This window comes from Ipomoea nil, unplaced genomic scaffold (genome assembly GCF_001879475.1).
Source record: "Ipomoea nil cultivar Tokyo-kokei standard unplaced genomic scaffold, Asagao_1.1 scaffold2705, whole genome shotgun sequence".
NCBI classification, from domain to species: Eukaryota; Viridiplantae; Streptophyta; class Magnoliopsida; order Solanales; family Convolvulaceae; genus Ipomoea; species Ipomoea nil.
The window spans coordinates 2,295,851-2,303,570 of record NW_017619133.1 but is presented as its reverse complement, the minus strand read 5'-3'; the positions used below and the strand labels follow the sequence as shown (position 1 = coordinate 2,303,570).

Here is a 7,720-nt window from a genome sequence, read left to right as displayed (position 1 = left end):
AGTTTTGCTTCCAAGATTCAATCTTTCCTCTATTTTGGCATCTAGAAGGGTAAGATCTAAGCTTGTCTAGTCTTTTTGGTTCCATCTTGGTTGTCTTTTTCTTAAAGGTAGGATCTTTATGATCTTTTGGTTTGATCTTGAAGTGGGTTTGGCTAGTGAGCTTAGCGGAGAGCTTGTTGTGGTGTAAGAAGAGTCTTTTGGTCTTCAAGAGGTAACCCATGCTCTACAAAACCTATTTTGCTTACCTATATATGATTTCTTGGCTTCTATTTGTGTTTTGCTATGAAATGTGAGAGTTTATGCATTTATCTTGTGATATTGCATATCTAGAGCTTGTGTTTAGGATTCCTTTGTGCCATTGCTTGGCATGTTCCTTGGTTCAAGTCATTTTGTTGTGTTTGGTGAGATTTGGCATGTTTTGGACTTGAATTTGTGTTTGGAGGAGAAAATCCTCGAAGGGATTTGTTGTGGTACAGGGACGTACCCGCGGGCAAAACGGCGGGCGGGACCACAGGTGGGGCACTACCCGTGGGTCCACCCGCGGGGAACACGTTGGAGTCGAGATGGGATTTGTTCCCCGTGATTTGTTTGTCTCGGTCTTTGATCTTTTGGCCTCCCGATGTTCTTTTGTGGAACTATTTGAGCGTTTTCTTGATGTTTCGTAGGTCTAGAGCTTTATGGTAGGTATCCATGTAGGATCTTTGGTGTTGTGAATCGTGCTAAGTGTTCAACATTGTGTTTCGTTGAACCGTGTGGTGTCTTGTGTGTTCCTCGGAACTATCTTGAGTTTCCCCGTTGTTGAGCTTGCTAGTTATTATCTTAATGCTAGCGTCGTTGTTGTCGTTGGGTGATGACCCGTCTCTTGATTGAGTATATTTCATACCTCTATTGCAATCCGTTGCTTGTTTCGTGTGAGTGGTGGTGCGTGTGTGGCTCTACCTGGATTGCACGATTAGTGGTATGGGACGCTAGTCACCAAGGTATTGCAGCGGTCCTCGTGGTGGCCGTGACGTGATTATGGAGTTGTGGCTGAGTCCACGTGTTTGGGGGATAACATTGTGTTATCCGGGCATGTGTTGCCGTGAATTGGTGGGTTTTCGTTGATGGTCTGTAGGTGGGGGACGACGGTCCCGGCGGAATAAGGTTGGACTTGGCTGTACAGGGGTTTTCTGGAGGTAATGGTTGGCTTTGAAGGTACAAGGTTGGGGGTAGCCATAAGGTTGGAACATGGCATAAGGAAGGCATATCAACTCGTGATGTGTGATGTCACGAGGGCTTGTGAAGCCGTTGTTGTGTGATCTTCTCTCGTGACGTGTGTAGTCACGGAGTCTTGTGGTGTTTTGGCATGTGTTGCCGTTGGGTGAGTTTTGATCCTTGTGTGTGGTTAACCTTTGTGGTTGGGACGTGTTCCCAGTGTTATCCTTGTGAGTGGTGAGTCTTGTGTTGTCTTTTGATCTTGGCTTTTGACTTATATATATGTATTCCGTTTCGAAAATGGTTTTTATATCTTATATCTACCTATTTATGATACTTAACGGTATTGGTGGGTTACCAGCATCTTTCGCTGACCGGGCATCGCCCCGATGTTTATCTTTGTATCTTTCAGGTGATGCGTAGTCGAGCGCGATGTCTAGAGCCGGTAGCTTAGCACCTGTATCTTTAGACAGTGTTGTTGAGGCCTGTGTGCCAATGTCTTTAGATTGTTCTAGTTTGTTGTTTTTGGGATAGTGATACACTTGCAGATTGTCGTCGTAGCGTATGCCAAGTGTGGTATACGTGGCATAACACCCCGTTTTGGATTCCTTTTATCCAGTTATCTTTCTATCTTCCGCTGTGCTAGTGTTTTGTTGTTAATCTGCATGTGTTAAGACTTGTTTTTAGGTCTTGTTTTTGGGGGGTGTTACAGTTATATTGAACAGGTACAAATGACTTATGATTCTGGTGTGCAACGACCTTTTGCTGATCTGAATATAGCTGATCCGACTTCTTTGAGTCCTCGATGTCTAAAGGTATATAAAATTATTCGCAAACTTGATGAAAATGTTGTGATAAGGATGGAGCGTGGTATTGTGGGCGATGTTGACTATCCGTTACAACTTGACCCGTTGGAGATTATATGTTTCTTAAGGATGGAGACATTAGATGTTTTCATATTGCAGTTCTTTATAAGGTAATAATTAAGTTGTTTACTTATATTTGTTTATATAATATTTTTCATTTCATCTATTATATTACTAATATATATTATTGATTGTACTTTTGAATAGGGGTGTTTATGACAAATTTGATTTGGCATCAAAGACCACATATGGCTTCTTAGATCCACATTTCGTTCAACCAATTTCGAATTCTATAGATGAACGGACAGGGTATATCAACGTCACCATGCAATATGGCCAAAAACAATGCTATCTAGCGCCATATATTTTAATGTAAGTTTTAATTGTTTAAAATGAAATAACTTATATATAATACACTTTTATTATATATTATAGAGTAAATACCACCTATGGTCCCTCGAGTTTGGTGACATCGCCATCAATGGTCCCTAACTTCCATAATTACCATCCGTCATCCTCCGAGTTGTGAAAAGTTACATTCTAGCATCCTTCCGTTACTTCCTCCCGTCTTAGCCGTCAAAATGGAGGGTAATATTGTCATTTGACTTATACAAAAAGAGTTAATACCAACCAATGTCCCTCGAGTTTGGTGGTTTGGCTATCTTTACAAATGAAAAGGGAATGGATATAATGTACCTTTCTTACATAGGTCAGCATCGTTCAAAATATTTAGATCGTGGATGATTGCCATAAAACCAACAAGAATAAACAGGAGAAATTATGTAAATAAACGAAATGGAAATAAATCAAATGTGACTTATAATACCTTGTTTTTGCGGTGTATTAAACTTGATTCATTTCTCCTTGTTACGTGATGGTATCAGAGCTTAGGTTGTCAATTCGTGATCATAGAAAATAAAATTGGTTAGGGTCTGATATAAGGTGGTATCAGAGCTTAGATAGCAAATCTTGGGCATAAGAAATAAAATTGATTGACTACTACTACATTTAGTAACTATTCGAGCAAGAAGTATACTATTTTTACCAACTACTAATACATTTGATAATGTTCATATTCTGGTTTGTTTCAATATTTCAATTAAGTTCTATTTTTAATGGAAATGTAATTATAAAAATATTTTTTGCTATTACAATTAACTAGAAATTTAGCTATAGAAATTATTTAAACGGAATATATACGTAATATGTAAATATGTAACAATTTTGTTATATTTGTGCCAGAAGAATACATAATATAACTATTTTGAATTACACATTGTTGAAACCTCTTTATAGACGACATTACTGGTACTGTAGTAGTAACAGAAGTTTGTATATCCTCGTCTAGAGCTAAAACCTTACGGCCATTAGGTTGAGTGACTCGGGACAAAACCACGTACAATTGACCGTGATTAAAGACTGGTTTTTTAACAATAAGCTAACGTGAGTTAGTGTTTGACCCTGACTTTTGTTGATAGTCATTGCATATGCTAGCATCAACGGGAATTGTTTACGCTGGAACTTGAACGGCAATATTGTACCAGAAGGGGTGAGAGACATTCTTGGTATAAGAAATTTGGTTCCTTGTTGCGTTCCATTAACTATTCTTGCTTCGACAATATGATCCGTCAATCTTGGAAAGACCAAGAGAGTGGTCTATGTTCCGCAATAACATAACAGATGCACCAACCTTTATTGTCAATGAACGATTAGGAAGTCCACACAATCTCAACCTATTAAAAAATTCAGGAGTGTGTACTTGTGAGAGATTACCACCATCTGATTCTGCCTTACACAAAGAGTCACATCTTAAATACGTCAAACCTTCTCTAGAGTTCATGTCACACATATACTGATTAATTTGATCAACAACATCTAAAGTCGGTGAGAGGATCGCTCGTCCTTCTAGGTGCGACTCTTTTAGCATTCCATACTTCGCGGTTGGGAAGATGCTTTCACAGTCCACCGGCAACCGCGAACTCCCACAGTCCACCGGCAACAGTCGAGCATCCAGCGTCCTCCGGCAACAACAAATCGTCCGACATCATCCGCCACAATTGCAGTTCAGAAACGGGGACTACTTGTCCGCCGACCGCAATCCATTCCGTAGGTAGCAATAGCTATCTCCAGGTGAATCGCAATTGATTTTTTCCGATTTTACTAATTCCTAACAGAAATCTAAATTTGAAACAATAAATTATTTTATCAAACCGATCAATCAATTTAGCTGAAAATATACAGAGGTGAGATGAGTTTTCGCGATGAACTTCGACCTTCCACCGATCAATTACAACGCCGCTCGTCAACAGTCCACTGCCAACGCCTTCCATCGACCAGCAACAGGCCCACCGTCGACCGGCTACAGGCGAGCGTCCATCTTCCTCCGTCTCAGTATACCATCCCACATCTTCCGCCATACTTGGAGCTCAGAATTGACATTTACTCCTCCATGGGCAGTAATCCATTCGGGTGATAGCAATAACCGTCACCCACACGTCAATCGCCCGGCAGAATCCGAATTGTTTTGAAGTTTTAATTTATTTTTTTTAGAATACATGCAATTGATTTTTTTCGATATTAAAAATTATTAATTGAAATCTGAAATCGAAAGTCTTACTTTGTTTTGCAATTTTATTTTTTTTCTGTAATTGAAACCCTAATTTGGCTTGTTAAACTTGAAAATCCAAAGGTAGGGTATTTCTTGGGTAGGAAAACCCTAATCCCAATTTGATTTGTCATTTAGACTATTATATATATATATATATATATATATATATATATATATATATATATATATATATATATATATTCACTACAAGAAAAATTGCGAATCGCGACGGAAAAATTCCGTCGCGAATGGGTAATATTCCGTCGCGAATCGCGTTTCGCGACGGAATGGCGGCGGAATTTATTCCGTCGTCTATCGCCTTGTCGTATTTTGATAGACGACGGAATAATTCCGTCGCAACTTTTGGCGACGGACTTAGCGACGGAATATTTCCGTCGCCATTTGGCGACGGAATACTTCCGTCGTGATTCCGTCGCCCATTTCGCAACGGAATTGTTTCCGTCGCAAATCCGTCGTTATTTCTGAACCGAATATTCCGTCGCCATATTATCTTTTCCATCGCTAATTCCGTCGCCCATTTCGCAACAGAAATGTTTCCCGTCGTAATTCCGTCGCATCATTTGCAACAAATATTTCATTGCAAATCTTATATTCCGCCGCGTTTTTGAATTATTTTAAAATAAAATTGTGAATTTAAATAGTAATGAATGTTTTTAAAATATCTTATTTGCCTATATCTCAATCATAGCAATTAAACGCCTTAGGCTGGGTAAAAAGCAGCATAGAAATGACGGTGATGCTTTATTATTTAAAAGTTCAAAACTAAAATGAAAGGTTTAACAAGATGCATCATTAGTCTCTCTAACAACTACACTACAGTAATCATGTACACATGATTTTCAAATACTTCTACATGATGGTTCCACTGGGAATCAATGCATCCTTGATGATTGTGACGATTCCACTTTTAATGAAATATCCTTCAGTTTCCCTAGCTGCTTCTTGAACATTTTCACGGTTAATGATCTGAAACAATCAAGAGTCAAGTTAGCTGCTTCTTTATGTTACACGTGCATAGGAAGATTGAGCACACTTGTTCAGTAGATTAATGGCCAAGTTTTTAAAAGCAAAAAGAGGAGAAGAGCAGAAAAATTTGATATCGAACCTTCACATCATTCCCAATACGAGCATTCTTGTCAATGATTGCTCTTTTGATGTGTGAATTCCTACCAATTCCAATTGGAATACTTCCCTTTGCAGCCAGAAGCCTCCTGTCAGTGAATAGCTTAAAGTACTAACTTGCACAGTGAATAGGTTGAGAAAGTATATGATCAGATACTACAATGTAATAGGGCCAGTAACATTCAAAAAAAAAAAAAAAAAAAATTGCACAGTGAATAACTTAAAACTAATAAAATTTAAAACTGAAATAATTAAACGGTACTTGCACAGTGAATAACTTAAAAGTAATAAAATTAAAAACTGAAATAATTAAACGGTGAAGAAAAGACAGACCAGACTTGAGCAAAGAAGTATTGCCACAACTTGATAGATTGGAAGCTTTAGCAGATGATAGTATCAGTCATTACTTGGTTAGTGGCTATGCATTTTCCTCCCCCTGTCATAGTCAGGTTTCTGCAACACAAGTCACTTTCTTTGCCAATCTGCAATAAATCTCGAAAACGTTTTTTGACAAAAAAGTAGTGCTCTTCAAATGCTGTAATGTGCAGGAAGTATTAAGTAACTCACAAGTACACTCAGAAATCAATAACCCATCGAGCCAATCAAGCTTTTCAATGTCAACAGGAGACCAATCAGGTCTATTTCAAGAAACTCACTGTCTTAGATAGATTTTGCTTTCCTTGTGCTCATTAGTTCTGCTCTCAATTTTCAGGTCCTGCTAAGTGATTCAAATTCAGCACATACATCTTAGCTATTCACTGTGTTAGAGGAGAAGGAAGCTCAGGCTGGAATGCCATTGAAGCTTATCATATATATATTTATCCCCACAGATTGATTAGGATGTTAGTGTGAGGGACGCAACTTAAACGATAAATCCATGCAATCCAACATCAAGCATTCACACTGATCTCAAAGACTTAATGAGAAGTGATAATTACCTTCACTTTGGTAGATGCTCATCAGGTTGTCCCTTTCACTGGATAAACATTCTTGATAACCATGGCACTACAAAATTGACCAGGTCACAACCTACATGGTTCTCACTTTTTGCCTGCATTTGATTGAGAACCAACAAATTATTCCAAGTATAAACATTATTAACAACTCTTACTGTTCTTTCTTCCGTATTCTTTCTTTCAAATTTTTCTTTTTTTAAACCAAATTCAAAGCGTAGTTGCTCAATTACTATCACATTTTCAAACTGAAAAATGTAAGGACACACTATAAAGCTAAAACAAATGTAAACAACGACAGCCATCTTTAAATATGGAAAATATGTGTACACAAACAGAAATGAAATAAGAAATTGAATAAATAAACTAAAAAAAAAAAAAAAGTGATGGATGCATTGTTCTGCTCAATCTTTAAAAGTAGTAATTAATGATGTTTAATATATAACATTAATTTAAATGTGCAAATATTTATACATTATTATCATATATATCAAACTAATTAATTAACTAAGAATTGATTTCTCATTGAAAACTACTATAAAGTCAATTAATATGCATATTGACTACATTATTACATTAATACATATTTCAATGCTATAACAATTCAAGACCCATGGAACCATGAGCTCATTGAAATTTCATAAACATATATAATCACAAATAATAAAACATTTGTTAATACCAAAAGCTCATAAGCTCAGAATTCTAAGAACAACTCAAGAAAGCCAAAGCAACTACAACCCAACTATACACATAAATACATAATCCCTCTAAGTAGTGCCTTCCAACCCTCCAAGTGAAAGAAAACCATCTTACCATTTCAGTTTCACAAAATTTATATACCAATTGATATAAACAATAGAAACTCATAAACTTGCCCCCTACTATCCTACATGCTCAAAAATATGAACCAATGCATCAGATTATGCTGGACAGGAAAAGTATTAATCTCAGTG

The 7,720-nt window shown here is 37.3% G+C and overlaps 2 long non-coding RNA genes across 2 annotated transcripts; one reads left to right on the top strand and one right to left on the bottom strand.

Moving 5' to 3' along the window:
* Positions 1 to 5,548: 5,548 nt before the first annotated feature.
* Positions 5,549 to 5,907, bottom strand: LOC109156310. Its single transcript, XR_002049994.1, has 2 exons — positions 5,795 to 5,907; positions 5,549 to 5,655 (listed from the first exon to the last, which is right to left on the bottom strand). It is a non-coding gene; the product is annotated as an uncharacterized LOC109156310 (long non-coding RNA).
* Positions 5,908 to 6,239: 332 nt separating this feature from the next.
* LOC109156311 lies at positions 6,240 to 6,655 on the top strand. The gene is made up of 3 exons (XR_002049996.1): positions 6,240 to 6,275; positions 6,360 to 6,447; positions 6,524 to 6,655. It is a non-coding gene; the product is annotated as an uncharacterized LOC109156311 (long non-coding RNA).
* Positions 6,656 to 7,720: the final 1,065 nt, after the last annotated feature.